This window comes from Oncorhynchus gorbuscha, unplaced genomic scaffold (assembly GCF_021184085.1).
Source record: "Oncorhynchus gorbuscha isolate QuinsamMale2020 ecotype Even-year unplaced genomic scaffold, OgorEven_v1.0 Un_scaffold_561, whole genome shotgun sequence".
Classification (NCBI taxonomy): Eukaryota; Metazoa; Chordata; class Actinopteri; order Salmoniformes; family Salmonidae; genus Oncorhynchus; species Oncorhynchus gorbuscha.
Genome location: NW_025745393.1, coordinates 23,250 through 42,500, shown reverse-complemented (window position 1 = coordinate 42,500; position 19,251 = coordinate 23,250). Strand labels below are relative to the sequence as shown.

General features: G+C 43.3%; 1 protein-coding gene across 1 annotated transcript in view; it reads right to left on the bottom strand.

Moving 5' to 3' along the window:
* The window catches only part of LOC124018681 (protein phosphatase 1 regulatory subunit 29-like), a 72,113-nt gene extending 53,349 nt beyond the window's left edge, over positions 1-18,764 (bottom strand). The window contains exon 1 of the mRNA XM_046334022.1: positions 18,694-18,764. The gene's annotated coding sequence lies outside the window, so the exon portion shown is untranslated. The remainder of the gene's footprint in view (positions 1-18,693) is intronic.
* Between the last annotated feature and the right edge of the window lie 487 nt (positions 18,765-19,251).

The window sequence follows — 19,251 nt, the reverse complement described above, 5'->3', positions numbered from 1 at the left end:
CCCTCCTCTTTCATCCATCCCCTCCCCTCTCCTCCCTCCTCTTTCCATCCCTCTTCTTCTTACCCCCTTTCCCCCTCCTCCTCTTTCATCCATCCCCTCCCTCTCCTCCCTCCTCTTTCCATACCTCTTCTTCTTACCCCCTTTCCCCCTCCCTCCTCTTTCATCCATCCCCTCCCCTCCCCTCTCCTCCCTCCTCTCCATCCCTCTTCTTCTTACCCCCTTTCCCCCCCCTCCCTCCTCTTTCATCCATCCCCTCCCCTATCCTCCCTCCTCTTTCCATCCCTCTTCTTCTTACCCCCTTTCCCCCTCCCTCCTCTTTCATCCATCCCCTCCCTCTCCTCCCTCCTCTTTCCATCCCTCTTCTTCTTACCCCCTTTCCCCCTCCCTCCTCTTTCATCCATCCCCTCCCTCCCCTCTCCTCCCTCCTCTCCATCCCTCTTCTTCTTACCCCCTTTCCCCCTCCCTCCTCTTTCATCCATCCCCTCCCCTCTCCTCCCTCCTCTTTCCATCCCTCTTCTTCTTACCCCCTTTCCCCCTCCCTCCTCTTTCATCCATCCCCTCCCCTATCCTCCCTCCTCTTTCCATCCCTCTTCTTCTTACCCCCTTTCCCCCTCCTCCTCTTTCATCCATCCCCTCCCTCTCCTCCCTCCTTTTTCCATCCCTCTTCTTCTTACCCCCTTTCCCCCTCCTCCTCTTTCATCATCCATCCCCTCTCCTCCCTCCATCCCTCCATTTCTTTCTCCCCCTCCTGTTTGCTCCCTCTTTTATCCATCCCCCTCTCTTCTCTCCTTCCCTCCATCTCCCCTATCTCTTCAGCAGCCTCCCTCTGCACCTCTCCTCTCCTTCATCTCCGCCAACTCCCTACTGCCATCCCTCATTTTCTCTCTCTTCCATCCTTTCAATACCATCACTCTTCCTATTGCTTTTCCATGTGCATCTCTCTCCATCTCCCCTCCTCCCCAAAATATTCACCATCATATCTTCTACAAACTCTATCTAATATCGCTCCTCCACCTACCATTACTTGTCCCATCTCTCTCTCTCTCTCTCTCTCTCTCTCTCTCTCTCTCTCTCTCTCTCTCTCTCTCTCTCTCTCTCTCTCTCTCTCTCTCTCTCTCTCCCATCTCTCCCTCCCTCTCCCTCTCTCTCTCTCTCTCTCTCTCTCTCTCTCTCTCTCTCTCTCTCTCTCTCTCTCTCTCTCTCTCTCTCTCTCTCTCTCTCTCTCTCTCTCTCTCTGTCTCTCTCTCTCCCTCTGTCCCACCTCTCTCTCTCTCTCTCTCTCTCTCTCTCTCTCCCTTCTGTCCCATCTCTCCCTCCCTCCCCCTCTCTCTCTCTCTCTCTCTCTCTCTCTCTCTCTCTCTCTCTCTCTCTCTCTCTCGCTCTCGCTCTCTGTCTCTCTCTCTCTCCCTCTGTCCCACCTCTCCCTCTCTCTCTCTCTCTCTCTCTCTCTCTCTCTCTCTCTCTCTCTCTCTCCCTCTGTCCCATCTCTCCCTCTTTCTCTCTCTCCCCTCTGTCCCATATCTCCCTCTCTCTCTCCCCCCTCCGTCCCATCTCTCCCTCTCTCCCCCCTCTGTCCCATCTCTCCCTCCCCGCTATATAAAGACTATCACAGAATCTCACACACACACACATGCTAACTCTATTCCATCAATCAGTGTGCACATACATATACACACACAAATACACTCTTCCTCTCCCTCCACCCCTCATGGTTGACACCCCTCCATCTGCAGTAGGTGTATCTCACTAGTCATCTGCGATAGCAAACGTGGATAAAATCACCTACTGCAATTAACACAGTAAAATATAGCAGTGAGCAGCAATGTACTGGATTCCCAGGATGACAGAAAGGACACAGAGCAGAACAAAGCAACACTTTATCCTATAGGAACTAGGATCTGACTTTAATCATGAGTCTAAATAAACATCTGATGTAAGGTTCCCGAGGAGATGGTTTGAGCATTACTCCTACATATTCAAAGATTGGGTTGTTAATAGTGTCCTTGTTTGGTGAAATACCCAACTAGGTGAGGTTGATCTCAGAGAGGTTCCCGAGGAGATGGTTTGAGCATTACTCCTACATATTCAAAGATTGGGTTGTTAATAGTGTCCTTGTTTGGTGAAATACCCAACTAGGTGAGGTTGATCTCAGAGAGGTTCCGAGGAGATGGTTTGAGCATTACTCCTACATATTCAAAGATTGGGTTGTTAATAGTGTCCTTGTTTGGTGAAATACCCAACTCAGTGAGGTTGATCTCAGAGAGGTTCCCGAGGAGATGGTTTGAGCATTACTCCTACATATTCAAAGATTGGGTTGTTAATAGTGTCATTGTTTGGTGAAATACCCAACTAGGTGAGGTTGATCTCAGAGAGGTTCCCGAGGAGATGGTTTGAGCATTACTCCTACATATTCAAAGATTGGGTTGTTAATAGTGTCCTTGTTTGGTGAAATACCCAACTAGGTGAGGTTGATCTCAGAGAGGTTCCCGGGGAGATGGTTTGAGCATTACTCCTACATATTCAAAGATTGGGTTGTTAATAGTGTCCTTGTTTGGTGAAATACCCAACTAGGTGAGGTTGATCTCAGAGAGGTTCCCGAGGAGATGGTTTGAGCATTACTCCTACATATTCAAAGATTGGGTTGTTAATAGTGTCCTTGTTTGGTGAAATACCCAACTAGGTGAGGTTGATCTCAGAGAGGTTCCCGAGGAGATGGTTTGAGCATTACTCCTACATATTCAAAGATTGGGTTGTTAATAGTGTCCTTGTTTGGTGAAATACCCAACTAGGTGAGGTTGATCTCAGAGAGGTTCCCGAGAAGATGGTTTGAGCATTACTCCTACATATTCAAAGATTGGGTTGTTAATAGCGTCCTTGTTTGGTGAAATACCCAACTAGGTGAGGTTGATCTCAGAGAGGTTCCCGAGGAGATGGTTTGAGCATTACTCCTACATATTCAAAGATTGGGTTGTTAATAGTGTCCTTGTTTGGTGAAATACCCAACTAGGTGAGGTTGATCTCAGAGAGGTTCCCGAGGAGATGGTTTGAGCATTACTCCTACATATTCAAAGATTGGGTTGTTAATAGTGTCATTGTTTGGTGAAATACCCAACTAGGTGAGGTTGATCTCAGAGAGGTTCCCGAGGAGATGGTTTGAGCATTACTCCTACATATTCAAAGATTGGGTTGTTAATAGTGTCCTTGTTTGGTGAAATACCCAACTAGGTGAGGTTGATCTCAGAGAGGTTCCCGAGGAGATGGTTTGAGCATTACTCCTACATATTCAAAGATTGGGTTGTTAATAGTGTCCTTGTTTGGTGAAATACCCAACTCAGTGAGGTTGATCTCAGAGAGGTTCCCGAGGAGATGGTTTGAGCATTACTCCTACATATTCAAAGATTGGGTTGTTAATAGTGTCATTGTTTGGTGAAATACCCAACTAGGTGAGGTTGATCTCAGAGAGGTTCCCGAGGAGATGGTTTGAGCATTACTCCTACATATTCAAAGATTGGGTTGTTAATAGTGTCCTTGTTTGGTGAAATACCCAACTAGGTGAGGTTGATCTCAGAGAGGTTCCCGGGAGATGGTTTGAGCATTACTCCTACATATTCAAAGATTGGGTTGTTAATAGTGTCCTTGTTTGGTGAAATACCCAACTAGGTGAGGTTGATCTCAGAGAGGTTCCCGAGGAGATGGTTTGAGCATTACTCCTACATATTCAAAGATTGGGTTGTTAATAGTGTCCTTGTTTGGTGAAATACCCAACTAGGTGAGGTTGATCTCAGAGAGGTTCCCGAGGAGATGGTTTGAGCATTACTCCTACATATTCAAAGATTGGGTTGTTAATAGTGTCCTTGTTTGGTGAAATACCCAACTAGGTGAGGTTGATCTCAGAGAGGTTCCCGAGAAGATGGTTTGAGCATTACTCCTACATATTCAAAGATTGGGTTGTTAATAGCGTCCTTGTTTGGTGAAATACCCAACTAGGTGAGGTTGATCTCAGAGAGGTTCCCGAGGAGATGGTTTGAGCATTACTCCTACATATTCAAAGATTGGGTTGTTAATAGTGTCCTTGTTTGGTGAAATACCCAACTAGGTGAGGTTGATCTCAGAGAGGTTCCCGAGGAGATGGTTTGAGCATTACTCCTACATATTCAAAGATTGGGTTGTTAATAGTGTCATTGTTTGGTGAAATACCCAACTAGGTGAGGTTGATCTCAGAGAGGTTCCCGAGGAGATGGTTTGAGCATTACTCCTACATATTCAAAGATTGGGTTGTTAATAGTGTCCTTGTTTGGTGAAATACCCAACTAGGTGAGGTTGATCTCAGAGAGGTCCCCGGGAGAGAGGTTGAGGTTGATCTCAGAGAGGTCCCCGGTAGAGAGGTTGATCTCAGAGAGGTCCCCGGTAGAGTGGTTGAGAGGTTGAGGTTGATCTCAGAGAGGTCCCCGGTAGAGAGGTTGATCTCAGAGAGGTCCCCGGTAGAGAGGTTGATCTCAGAGAGGTCCCTGGTAGAGAGGTTGATCTCAGAGAGGTCCCTGGTAGAGAGGTTGAGAGGTTGAGGTTGATCTCAGAGAGGTCCCTGGTGGAGAGGTTGATCTCAGAGAGGTCCCCGGTAGAGAGTTTGAGAGGTTGAGGTTGATCTCAGAGAGGTCCCCGGTAGAGAGGTTGATCTCAGAGAGGTCCCTGGTAGAGAGGTTGATCTCAGAGAGGTCCCCGTAGAGAGATTGATCTCAGAGAGGTCCCCGGTAGAGAGGTTGATTTCAGAGAGGTCCCTGGTAGAGAGGTTGATCTCAGAGAGGTCCCTGGTAGAGAGCTTGAGAGGGGAGGTTGATCTCAGAGAGGTCCCCGGTAGAGAGGTTGAGAGGGGAGGTGATCTCAGAGAGGTCCCCGGGAGAGAGGTTGAGGTTGATCTCAGAGAGGTCCCCGGGAGAGAGGTTGAGGTTGATCTCAGAGAGGTCCCCGGTGAAGAGGTTGATCTCAGAGAGGTCCCCGGTAGAGAGGTTGATCTCAGAGAGGTCCCCGGTAGAGAGGTTGAGAGGGGAGGTTCACCCAGGGAGCCATACAAACGAGATCTGTCACTGCCCTTCTCCCATGATTGCTCAATCAGAAGAGTCTTGGTGGTTCCAAACTTCTTACATTTAAGAATGATGGCGGCCACTGTGTTCTTGGAGATTTTCAATGCTGCAGATTTTCAATGCTGCTTCCCCAGATATATGCCTTGACACAAGCCTGTCTCTGAGCTCTACAGACAATTCCTTTGACCTCATGGCTTGGTTTTTGCTCTGACATGCACTGTCAACGGTGTGTGTGCCGTTACAAATCATGTCCAATCAATAGAATTTCCCACAGGTTGACTCCAATCAAGTTGTAGAAACATCTCAAGGATGTTCAATGGAAACAGGATACACCTGAGCTCAATTTCAAGTCTCATAGCAAAGGGTCTGAATACTTATGTAAATAAGGTACTTCAGTTTTAATTTATAAAAATGTCTAAAAACCTGTTTTCACTTTTTCATTAAAGGGTATTGAATGTAGATTGATGATTAAAAAAAAGATATTAAATCCATTTTAGAATAAGGCTGTAACGTAACAAAATGTGGGAAATGTCAAGGGGTCTGAAAACTTTCCAAATGCACTGTATGTTTGAGTTATTTGACTATGTCAAGGATTTTTTTTAAAGAATAACAATAGGTTTCACAGCATCACTATCGACCCATAGTAAAAATTAGATATTTTGAAAGACCAATGACAATTATCATCACACACACACACACACACTTGGCCCTAGCTCAGCAGTGACAACAACCATAATTAACAGACGAAGGTTGAAAGTCATGCGTCCTCCGATACACAACCCAACCAAGCCGCACTGCTTTTTAACACAGCGCGCATCCTGAAGTGAAAGGGGTCATCGTTGCCTGTGTCAACTCAGACACTAAAACAATACGTGACCCAATTAACGAGGTCATCGCTGTCTTCCTGGTGTGAGGGATTCTGGGTATGGCCTGTGGTAAGAGCCACAGCAGTACACTACTGTTTGTTTGTTTCCCACTGTCCGCATGCAGAGCTGAACATTCACAGGAAAACACAGTGAATCCCTTCAAATAATTCATTTTAAAAAATGGGTGGCTATTAGAGGCCCAGGAATGTGTTCCTTGGGGCCAGAACTGGCCAGCAGACCACTAGTTGCAGACCAATCTTATAGACAGATATAAGATGATCGGCCAGTCAATCAACATGTCAAAGGTTGAATTAAAAATCAATATTTTATCATCAGAAGTTGACTAGAAAACAGTAATGAGCTTATCAAGAGCCGGATGAGCCAAGATTGATTGGCCTCTATAAGCCGATTATGTCACTGTAAGTCAAGTCTTATTGGGTCATATATGCCCTGTGTGCCAATCAGCATCTAAGACGTTGTTTGTCATATTTGTACTTGGTACAACGGTTGGGGTCAATTCAAAAAGGAAACTGAAATTCTAAGTTAATAATTGTAAAAAAAAAAAAAAAAACTGAAAAGAAGAAACTATTTATTGAAAAACGTTTTTCAAGGTATTCATGTGAAATATAAATGACTTCCTGAAATGACTAACTTCAATTATAATTGACCCTCACCGTGTTTGGTACACATAGGCAGAGGCCCAGAGGCCCAAACACTCCATTGAGGAAAACACAGCCCACAACAGTTCCTCTCTTTACTCTACGAATGTACCTCCAGCCAGTCTCAAACCCTACTGCATCCAAACTGCATTAAAACCTTATCAAGACAAGAGCGTGCTATCAGCCTATTCCAATGACTACAGCTACACCTCAAATGGCACACCATTCCCTTACATAGTGCCATACGGGCCCTGCTCAAACGTAGTGCACTAATATAGGGAAGAGGGAGCCATTTGGGATGAATCCTATAAGTCTCTATACACCTGGGGTGTCTCTGGGAGGCCAAGCTTTCCACCTGAGAGAGAGGAAAAGGCTGTTTCTCAGGAATGTGTTATTGTGTAACTGCAGTTCATGGGGTATGGCTAGCTTTTGATTCAAAGTCTCTCTTTCCCGGTTATAATTGATGCTAATGCATGTTGTGGTGTCTGGGTACCTCGTGAGAAGTACATCTGCAGCCCATTAGTCCAAGACTTTGTTGTTCCCTCAACTCTTTTTTCTCCCTCTCACTTCTTTTCTCTCTCAACTACCTTTCCATCTTTCTATCCCTCGACACTGTTGACCTGTGTTTCTTGCCCCCTCTCTTTCCCTCTCCCTCTCTTTACCTCTCTCTCACCTTCTCTATATTTCACCAACTCTCTCTCTCCCCCCTCATTCGGTTACAGCCCTGTGTTTAATAGCCTCGTCCTGTCTGTCTCAAGGTGCATTGGATCTCTATAGAGTTCTGCTGCACCGGGAAACGGTACATGTGTTTCTCTCCCTCCCTCCATATTCCTCTCTCGTCATCTCCCCCTCTTTCTCTCTCCTTCTCTCTCTCTCTATATCCCAATGTTTTTAAGTGCTCTGGGGCAACAAGCTTTCAGGCCCCTGTGCACCAATCCATTCAACAAGAGAGAAGGAGAAGATGAAAAAAGGAACAAGAGTACCTCCACCTACATCCACAGTGCTGTACCTCCACCTACATCCACAGTGCTGTACCTCCCCCTACATCCACAGTGCTGTACATCCACCTACATCCACAGTGCTGTACCTCCACCTACATCCACAGTGCTGCATCTCCACCAACATCCACGGTGCTGTACCTCCCCCTACATCCACAGTGCTGTACATCCACCTACATCCATAGTGCTGTACCTCCCCCTACATCCACAGTGCTGTACCTCCTCCTACATCCACAGTGCTGTACCTCCCCCTACATCCACAGTGCTGTACATCCACCTACATCCACAGTGCTGTACCTCCACCTACATCCACAGTGCTGTACCTCCACCTACATCCACAGTGCTGTACCTCCCCCTACATCCACAGTGCTGTACCTCCACCTACATCCACAGTGCTGTACCTCCACCTACATCCACAGTGCTGTACCTCCCCTACATCCACAGTGCTGTACCTCCACCTACATCCACAGTGCTGTACCTCCACCTACATCCACAGTGCTGCATCTCCACCAACATCCACGGTGCCTTTACCTCCCCCTACTTCCACAGTGCTGTACCTCCACCTACATCCACAGTGCTCTACCTCCACCTACATCCACAGTTCTGTACCTCCACCTACATCCACAGTGCTGTACCTCCACCTACATCCACAGTGCTGTACCTCCACCTACATCCACAGTGCTCTACCTCCACCTACATCCACAGTGCTGTACATCCACCTACATCCACAGTGCTGTACCTCCACCTACATACATAGTGCTGTACCTCCACCTACATCCACAGTGCTGTACCTCCACCTACATCCACAGTGCTGAACATCCACCTACATCCACAGTGCTGAACATCCACCTACATCCACAGTGCTGTACCTCTACCTACATCCACAGTGCTGTCCCTCCACCTACATCCACAGTGCTGTACCTCCACCAACATCCACGGTGCAGTACCTCCCCTACTTCCACAGTGCTGTACCTCCACCTACATCCACAGTGCTCTACCTCCACCTACATCCACAGTTCTGTACCTCCACCTACATCCACAGTGCTGTACCTCCACCTACATCCACAGTGCTGTACCTCCACCTACATCCACAGTGCTATACCTCCACCTACATCCACAGTGCTGTACCTCCACCTACATCCACAGTGCTGTACCTCCACCTACATCCACAGTGCTGAACATCCACCTACATCCACACTGCTGTAGCTCCACCTACATCCACAGTGCTGTACCTCCACCTACAACCACAGTGCTGTACCTCCACCTACATCCACAGTGCTGTACCTCCACCTACATAAACAGTGCTGTACCTCCACCTACATCCAGAGAGCTGTACCTCCACCTACATCCACAGTGCTGTACATCCATCTACATCCACAGTGCTGTACCTCCACCTACATCCACAGAACTGTACATCCACCTACATCCACAGTATACCTCAGAATGCTCTAATAAACTCACAGACAAGACATGTGACACGTCCCAAATGGCCCCCTATATAAGCCATTAGTTTTGACAGAGCCCAATATAAGCCACTAGTTTTGACCAGAGCCCTATATTTGCTCCATAGCGATAATCTACTAATCAATTAACAGGTTAGGACAGTGTAGTGTGTTTATAGTACAACCTGGTATACTATACAATGTTCTACCTTGTTCATACCAATATCTGAAGTAAATCATGAATGATGGTATATTGTTTAGAGCCATGAGTAACCATAGCTGCACATTTCAAAAATATTGGGACACTCTTTCACACTTTAAGAAATGTGTGTGTGTGTGTGTGTGTGTGTGTGTGTGTGTGTGTGTGTGTGTGTGTGTGTGTGTGTGTGTGTGTGTGTTGTGTCCACAGTGCTGTGTGTGTGTGTGTGTACATGTGTGTGTGCTGTACCTCCCCTACATGTGTGTGTGCTGTGTGTGTGGCTTGACATTCCTCTGGATTAAAACTGGATTAAAACATCCACACATACACTGGCTTCTCTCCCTCTCTTCCACTCTTCACCTCCTACCCATTTCTCCCACCACCTCCTCCCCCTCTGCACATTTGGACGGAGGATTTCTAGTCCCCACTCCTGTCGCTCCAGCAGAGAAGTGCAGGCGGTCAGTGGACAGAGATGTTGGAGCTTTTGATAAACCCCTTTCTCCTTACTTTGGGGTTCTTGACATTTTAATCTCCCCTCTCAGTCAGTCAGTCACTCACACACACACACACACACACACACACACACACACACACACACACACACACACACACACACACACACACACACACACACACACACACACACACACACACACACACACACACACACACACACACACACACACACACACACACACACACACACACACACACACATCCACACACACACACACCTACATCCACACACACACCACCTCTGCCACTCTCTTGTCTCTTTCTTCCCACCTCTCTTTCAGTCTCTCTCCCTCTATCTCTCTTTCACATCTCTCTCTCCCTCCTCTCTCTCTTTCAGTCTCTCTCCCTCTATCTCTCTTTCACAGTCTCTATCTATCTATCTAACTATCTATCTATCTATCTATCTATCTATCTATCTATCTATCTATCTATCTATCTATCTATCTATCTATCTATCTATCTATCATCTATTTCTCCCTCCCTCTCTTTTCTCTCTCTTTCCCTCTACCTCTCTCCTCTCTCTATTTTTCTCTCACTTTCACAGCCTCTCTCCGTCTCTATATATCTCTCTCTCCATGTTTCTCTCTGTCACAGTCTCCCTCCTATCTACCACTCCCCTCTCTCTCTTTGACAGACTCTCTCTCTCTCTCTCTCTTTCATAAAGCAGGTGTTGACATTTTATAATGTCACTCATTTTCTATCTTCACCTTCTTTTTCTACCTTGCAACGTTCTGTTCATATTTCCATCTCTTCTTCAGTCCTTTTCATTCTACTATCGTCTCTCGTTCACTCTGTTTTCTCTTAGTAATCAGGGCCTGTTATCATAAAGCGACTCACAGTAGATCATACCTCGGCACTCCTAGTCTGAGACGCTTTGTGAATACTAGACCTTGTTACTTATTTTCCTCTGCCTGGAGACTCATCTTTCTCTCTCCTTTACACTGCCTGTACTCATTGGATGGTAATGAATTGTACCACAGGTCTGTCTGTGCCCTTGGCCTTGCTATCCCCTTCAGTCTCTATTGGGGTCTTTCTGATCTTCATCCCTAGTATCCTGAATACTCTCTGGCAGTCTCTTAGTAAGAGACATGTTCCAGGAAGTATTTATTGCATTCGCATCATACAGAGCACCATAAAGAGCACCGTAAAGAGCACGGTAAAGAGCACCATAAAGAGCACTATAAAGAGCACGGTAAAGAGCACTATAAAGAGCACTATAAAGAGCACCGTAAAGAGCACTATAAAGAGCACTACGAAGAGCACTATAAAGAGCACCGTAAAGAGCGCCATAAAGAGCACTATAAAGAGCACTATAAAGAGCACCGTAAAGAGCACAGTAAGGAGCACCATAAAGAGCACTATAAAGAGCACGGTAAAGAGCACTATAAAGAGCACGGTAAAGAGCACTATAAAGAGCACCGTAAAGAGCGCCATAAAGAGCACTATAAAGAGCACTATAAAGAGCACCGTAAAGAGCACAGTAAAGAGCACCATAAAGAGCACTATAAAGAGCACTATAAAGAGCACCGTAAAGAGCGCCATAAAGAGCACTATAAAGAGCAATATAAAGAGCACCATAAAGAGCATCGTAAAGAGCACCATAAAGAGCACTATAAAGAGCACTATAAAGAGCACTATAGATAGCACTATAAAGACCACTATAGAGAGCACTATAAAGAGCACTATAGAGAGCACCATAAAGAGCACTACAAAGAGCACTATAGATAGCACTATAGAGAGCACTATAAAGAGCACTATAGAGAGAACTATGGAGAGCACTATGAAGAGCACTATAGAGAGCACTATAGAGAGCACTATAAAGAGCACTATAAAGAGTACCATAAAGAGCACCGTAAAGAGCACCATAAAGGGCACTATAAAGAGCACCGTAAAGAGCACCATAAAGAGCACTATAAAGAGCACTATAGAGAGCACTATAAAGAGCACTATAGAGAGCACTATAGAGAGCACTATGAAGAGCACTATAGAGAGCACTATAGAGAGCACTATAAAGAGCACTATAAAGAGCACCATAAAGAGCACTGTAAAGAGCACCATAAAGGGCACTATGAAGAGCACCGTAAAGAGCACCATAAAGGGCACTATAAAGAGCACCGTAAAGAGCACCATAAAGAGCACTATAAAGAGCAATATAAAGAGCACCATAAAGAGCATCGTAAAGAGCACCATAAAGAGCACTATAAAGAGCACTATAAAGAGCACTATAGATAGCACTATAAAGACCACTATAGAGAGCACTATAAAGAGCACTATAGAGAGCACCATAAAGAGCACTATAAAGAGCACTATAGATATAGAGAGCACTATAAAGAGCACTATAGAGAGAACTATGGAGAGCACTATGAAGAGCACTATAGAGAGCACTATAGAGAGCACTATAAAGAGCACTATAAAGAGTACCATAAAGAGCACCGTAAAGAGCACCATAAAGGGCACTATAAAGAGCACCGTAAAGAGCACCATAAAGAGCACTATAAAGAGCACTATAGAGAGCACTATAAAGAGCACTATAGAGAGCACTATAGAGAGCACTATGAAGAGCACTATAGAGAGCACTATAGAGAGCACTATAAAGAGCACTATAAAGAGCACCATAAAGAGCACCGTAAAGAGCACCATAAAGGGCACTATGAAGAGCACCGTAAAGAGCACCATAAAGGGCACTATAAAGAGCACCGTAAAGAGCACCATAAAGAGCACTATAAAGAGCACTATAGAGAGCACTATAAAGAGCACTATAGAGAGCACTATAGAGAGCACTATGAAGAGCACTATAGAGAGCACTATAGAGAGCACTATAAAGAGCACTATAAAGAGCACCATAAAGAGCACCGTAAAGAGCACCATAAAGGGCACTATGAAGAGCACCGTAAAGAGCACCATAAAGAGCACTATAAAGAGCACTATAGAGAGCACTATAGAGAGCACTATAGAGAGCACTATAAAGAGCACTATAGAGAGCACTATAGAGAGCACTATAGAGAGCACTATAAAGAGCACTATAGAGAGCACTATAGAGAGCACTATAGAGAGCACTATAGAGAGCACTATAAAGAGCACTATAGAGAGCACTATAGAGAGCACTATAGAGAGCACTATAAAGAGCACTATAGAGAGCACTATAGAGAGCACTATAGAGAGCACTATAAAGAGCACTATAAAGAGCACTATAAAGAGCACTATAAAGAGCACTATAAAGAGCACTATAAAGAGCACTATAGAGAGCACTATAGAGAGCACTATAGAGAGCACTATAAAGAGCACTATAGAGAGCACTATAAAGAGCACTATAGAGAGCACTATAGAGAGCACTATAGAGAGAAAAATAAAAAGCATCACATGTCACAATGTCTCAGGAACCATATTCAGAACAAATAAAAATACTAACATGATATATCAACATCACACCTGCTATAACCGCTAGGCTACTTACCACCTAACTAACATGATATATCAACATCACACCTGCTATAACCGCTAGGCTACTTACCACCTAACTATCATGATATATCAACATCACACCTGCTCTAACCTCTAGGCTACTTACCACCTAACTAACATGATATATCAACATCACACCTGCTATAACCTCTAGACTACTTACCACCTAACTATCATGATATATCAACATCACACCTGCTATAACCGCTAGGCTACTTACCACCTAACTATCATGATATATCAACATCACACCTGCTCTAACCTCTAGGCTACTTACCACCTAACTATCATGATATATCAACATCACACCTGCTATAACCGCTAGGCTACTTACCACCTAACTATCATGATATATCAACATCACACCTGCTATAACCTCTAGGCTACTTACCACCTAACTATCATGATATATCAACATCACACTATAAAGGCTACTTACCACCTAACTAACATGATATATCAACAACACACCTGCTATAACCGCTAGGCTACTTACCACCTAACTATCATGATATATCAACATCACAGCTGTAATAACCTCTAGGCTACTTACCACCTAACTATCATGATATATCAACATCACACCTGCTATAACCGCTAGGCTACTTACCACCTAACTAACATGATATATCAACATCACACCTGCTATAACCGCTAGGCTACTTACCACCTAACTAACATGATATATCAACATCACACCTGCTATAACCGCTAGGCTACTTACCACCTAACTATCATGATATATCAACATCACAGCTGTAATAACCTCTAGGCTACTTACCACCTAACTATCATGATATATCAACATCACACCTGCTATAAAGGCTACTTACCACCTAACTAACATGATATATCAACATCACACCTGCTATAACCGCTAGGCTACTTACCACCTAACTAACATGATATATCAACATCACACCTGCTATAACCTCTAGGCTACTTACCACCTAACTAACATGATATATCAACATCACACCTGCTATAACCGCTAGACTACTTACCACCTAACTAACATGATATATCAACATCACACCTGCTATAACCGCTAGGCTACTTACCACCTAACTATCATGATATATCAACATCACACCTGTAATAACCTCTAGGCTACTTACCACCTAACTATCATGATATATCAACATCACACCTGCTCTAACCTCTAGACTACTTACCACCTAACTATCATGATATATCAACATCACACCTGTAATAACCTCTAGGCTACTTACCACCTAACTATCATGATATATCAACATCACACCTGTAATAACCTCTAGGCTACTTACCACCTAACTATCATGATATATCAACATCACACCTGTAATAACCTCTAGGCTACTTACCACCTAACTATCATGATATATCAACATCACACCTATAATAACCTCTAGGCTACTTACCACCTAACTAACATGATATATCAACATCACACCTGTAATAACCTCTAGGCTACTTACCACCTAACTAACATGATATATCAACATCACACCTGCTCTAACCTCTAGGCTACTTACCACCTAACTAACATGATATATCAACATCACACCTGCTCTAACCGCTAGACTACTTACCACCTAACTAGCATGATATATCAACATCACACCTATAATAACCTCTAGGCTACTTACCACCTAACTATCATGATATATCAACATCACACCTGCTCTAACCGCTAGGCTACTTATCACCTAACTATCATGATATATCAACATCACACCTGCTCTAACCTCTAGGCTACTTATCACCTAACTATCATGATATATCAACATCACACCTGTAATAACCTCTAGGCTACTTACCACCTAACTAACATGGTATATCAACATCACACCTGTAATAACCTCTAGGCTACTTACCACCTAACTAACATGATATATCAACATCACACCTGCTCTAACCGCTAGGCTACTTACCACCTAACTATCATGATATATCAACATCACACCTGCTCTAACCTCTAGGCTACTTACCACCTAACTAACATGATATATCAACATCACACCTGCTCTAACCTCTAGGCTACTTACCACCTAACTAACATGATATATCAACATCACACCTGCTCTAACCTCTAGGCTACTTACCACCTAACTAACATGATATATCAACATCACACCTGCTCTAACCTCTAGGCTACTTACCACCTAACTAACATGATATATCAACATCACACCTGCTCTAACCTCTAGGCTACTTACCACCTAACTATCATGATATATCAACATCACAGCTGTAATAACCTCTAGGCTACTTACCAACTAACTATCATGATATATCAACATCACAGCTGTAATAACCTCTAGGCTACTTACCACCTAACTAACATGATATATAAACATCACACCTGCTCTAACCTCTAGGCTACTTACCACCTAACTATCATGATATATCAACATCACACCTGCTCTAACCTCTAGGCTACTTACCACCTAACTATCATGATATATCAACATCACACCTGCTCTAACCTCTAGGCTACTTACCACCTAACTATCATGATATATCAACATCACACCTGCTCTAACCTCTAGGCTACTTACCACCTAACTATCATGATATATCAACATCACACCTGCTCTAACCTCTAGGCTACTTACCACCTAACTATCATGATATATCAACATCACACCTGCTCTAACCTCTAGGCTACTTACCACCTAACTATCATGATATATCAACATCACAGCTGTAATAACCTCTAGGCTACTTACCACCTAACTATCATGATATATCAACATCACACCTGCTCTAACCTCTAGGCTACTTACCACCTAACTATCATGATATATCAACATCACACCTGCTCTAACCTCTAGGCTACTTACCACCTAACTATCATGATATATCAACATCACACCTGCTCTAACCTCTAGGCTACTTACCACCTAACTATCATGATATATCAACATCACAGCTGTAATAACCTCTAGGCTACTTACCAACTAACTATCATGATATATCAACATCACAGCTGTAATAACCTCTAGGCTACTTACCACCTAACTAACATGATATATCAACATCACACCTGCTCTAACCTCTAGGCTACTTACCACCTAACTAACATGATATATCAACATCACACCTGCTCTAACCTCTAGGCTACTTACCACCTAACTATCATGATATATCAACATCACACCTGCTCTAACCTCTAGGCTACTTACCACCTAACTAACATGATATATCAACATCACACCTGTAATAACCTCTAGGCTACTTACCAACTAACTATCATGACATATCAACATCACACCTGCTCTAACCTCTAGGCTACTTACCACCTAACTATCATGATATATCAACATCACACCTGCTCTAACCTCTAGGCTACTTACCACCTAACTATCATGATATATCAACATCACACCTGCTCTAACCTCTAGGCTACTTACCACCTAACTATCATGATATATCAACATCACACCTGCTCTAACCGCTAGGCTACTTACCACCTAACTAACATGGTATATCAACATCACACCTGTAATAACCTCTAGGCTACTTACCACCTAACTAACATGATATATCAACATCACACCTGCTCTAACCGCTAGGCTACTTACCACCTAACTATCATGATATATCAACATCACACCTGCTCTAACCTCTAGGCTACTTACCACCTAACTAACATGATATATCAACATCACACCTGCTCTAACCTCTAGGCTACTTACCACCTAACTAACATGATATATCAACATCACACCTGCTCTAACCTCTAGGCTACTTACCACCTAACTAACATGATATATCAACATCACACCTGCTCTAACCTCTAGGCTACTTACCACCTAACTAACATGATATATCAACATCACACCTGCTCTAACCTCTAGGCTACTTACCACCTAACTATCATGATATATCAACATCACAGCTGTAATAACCTCTAGGCTACTTACCAACTAACTATCATGATATATCAACATCACAGCTGTAATAACCTCTAGGCTACTTACCACCTAACTAACATGACATATAAACATCACACCTGCTCTAACCTCTAGGCTACTTACCACCTAACTATCATGATATATCAACATCACACCTGCTCTAACCTCTAGGCTACTTACCACCTAACTATCATGATATATCAACATCACACCTGCTCTAACCTCTAGGCTACTTACCACCTAACTATCATGATATATCAACATCACACCTGCTCTAACCTCTAGGCTACTTACCACCTAACTATCATGATATATCAACATCACACCTGCTCTAACCTCTAGGCTACTTACCACCTAACTATCATGATATATCAACATCACACCTGCTCTAACCTCTAGGCTACTTACCACCTAACTATCATGATATATCAACATCACAGCTGTAATAACCTCTAGGCTACTTACCACCTAACTATCATGATATATCAACATCACACCTGCTCTAACCTCTAGGCTACTTACCACCTAACTATCATGATATATCAACATCACACCTGCTCTAACCTCTAGGCTACTTACCACCTAACTATCATGATATATCAACATCACACCTGCTCTAACCTCTAGGCTACTTACCACCTAACTATCATGATATATCAACATCACAGCTGTAATAACCTCTAGGCTACTTACCAACTAACTATCATGATATATCAACATCACAGCTGTAATAACCTCTAGGCTACTTACCACCTAACTAACATGATATATCAACATCACACCTGCTCTAACCTCTAGGCTACTTACCACCTAACTAACATGATATATCAACATCACACCTGCTCTAACCTCTAGGCTACTTACCACCTAACTATCATGATATATCAACATCACACCTGCTCTAACCTCTAGGCTACTTACCACCTAACTAACATGATATATCAACATCACACCTGTAATAACCTCTAGGCTACTTACCAACTAACTATCATGACATATCAACATCACACCTGCTCTAACCTCTAGGCTACTTACCACCTAACTATCATGATATATCAACATCACAGCTGTAATAACCTCTAGGCTACTTACCACCTAACTAACATGATATATCAACATCACAGCTGCTCTAACCTCTAGGCTTCTTACCACCTAACTAACATGATATATCAACATCACACCTGCTCTAACCGCTAGGCTACTTACCACCTAACTATCATGATATATCAACATCACACCTGCTCTAACCTCTAGGCTACTTACCACCTAACTAACATGATATATCAACATCACACCTGTAATAACCTCTAGGCTACTTACCAACTAACTATCATGACATATCAACATCACACCTGTAATAACCTCTAGGCTACTTACCAACTAACTATCATGACATATCAACATCACACCTGTAATAACCTCTAGGCTACTTACCACCTAACTAACATGATATATCAACATCACAGCTGTAATAGATATAATCTGGAACCTAAATGTTTTCTGCCCGGAGCTGTAAAGAGACGTTATATCCACAAATGGTAATTACTTCAAAAGTGTAGTCTGGTACTCACAATCTTTGCTGGTCTTTTTTGCTCGTTGTCCACTTCCTCTATGGCCCTGTGCTGCCTGTGCGGACACTCACTGTGGAGGGAGATACAAGGTCAAAGGTCAGGGTAATGCAATGAAAGACCATTATACCTCTGTAGTGACTGTTCTACATAGAGCCATATAAAGACTATTATACCTCTATAGTGACTGTTCTACATAGAGCCATATAAAGACTATTATAGCTCTATAGTGATGTTCTACATAGAGCCATATAAAGACTATTATACCTCTATAGTGATGTTCTACATAGAGCCATATAAAGACTATTATACCTCTATAGTGATGTTCTACATAGAGCCATATAAAGACTATTATAGCTCTATAGTGATGTTCTACATAGAGCCATATAAAGACTATTATACCTCTATAGTGATGTTCTACATAGAGCCATATAAAGACTATTATACCTCTATAGTGACTGTTCTACATAGAGCCATATAAAGACTATTATACCTCTATAGTGATGTTCTACATAGAGCCATATAAAGACTATTATACCTCTATAGTGATGTTCTACATAG